Here is a 301-nt window from a genome sequence, read left to right on the forward strand (position 1 = left end):
GCGCGCACACACATGTATAAATTGCAAGAGTAACAAAAGCAAAAGTAACGGAAATTGAAATTATAATAGTGAAAAAAAAATTATGATGATAATAATGTTGTAATGTTTTTGAGATACTTTTATGTAAATTTTGGAGAGACAGGGAAAGCAACTTTCCTGGTAGACGAAGAGATGAGGTCAAGAATGAATGCCTGGTCACTTAGGTTATGTTTATATACTTTTAAAATGAATGCAAGCTAATATCGTTTGAATTTTTAGATATACCTTGATTACAAAAAAATTTATCTTGTTTTCGTAGCCG

Source organism: Penaeus monodon, chromosome 19 (assembly GCF_015228065.2).
Source record: "Penaeus monodon isolate SGIC_2016 chromosome 19, NSTDA_Pmon_1, whole genome shotgun sequence".
Taxonomy (NCBI): domain Eukaryota; kingdom Metazoa; phylum Arthropoda; class Malacostraca; order Decapoda; family Penaeidae; genus Penaeus; species Penaeus monodon.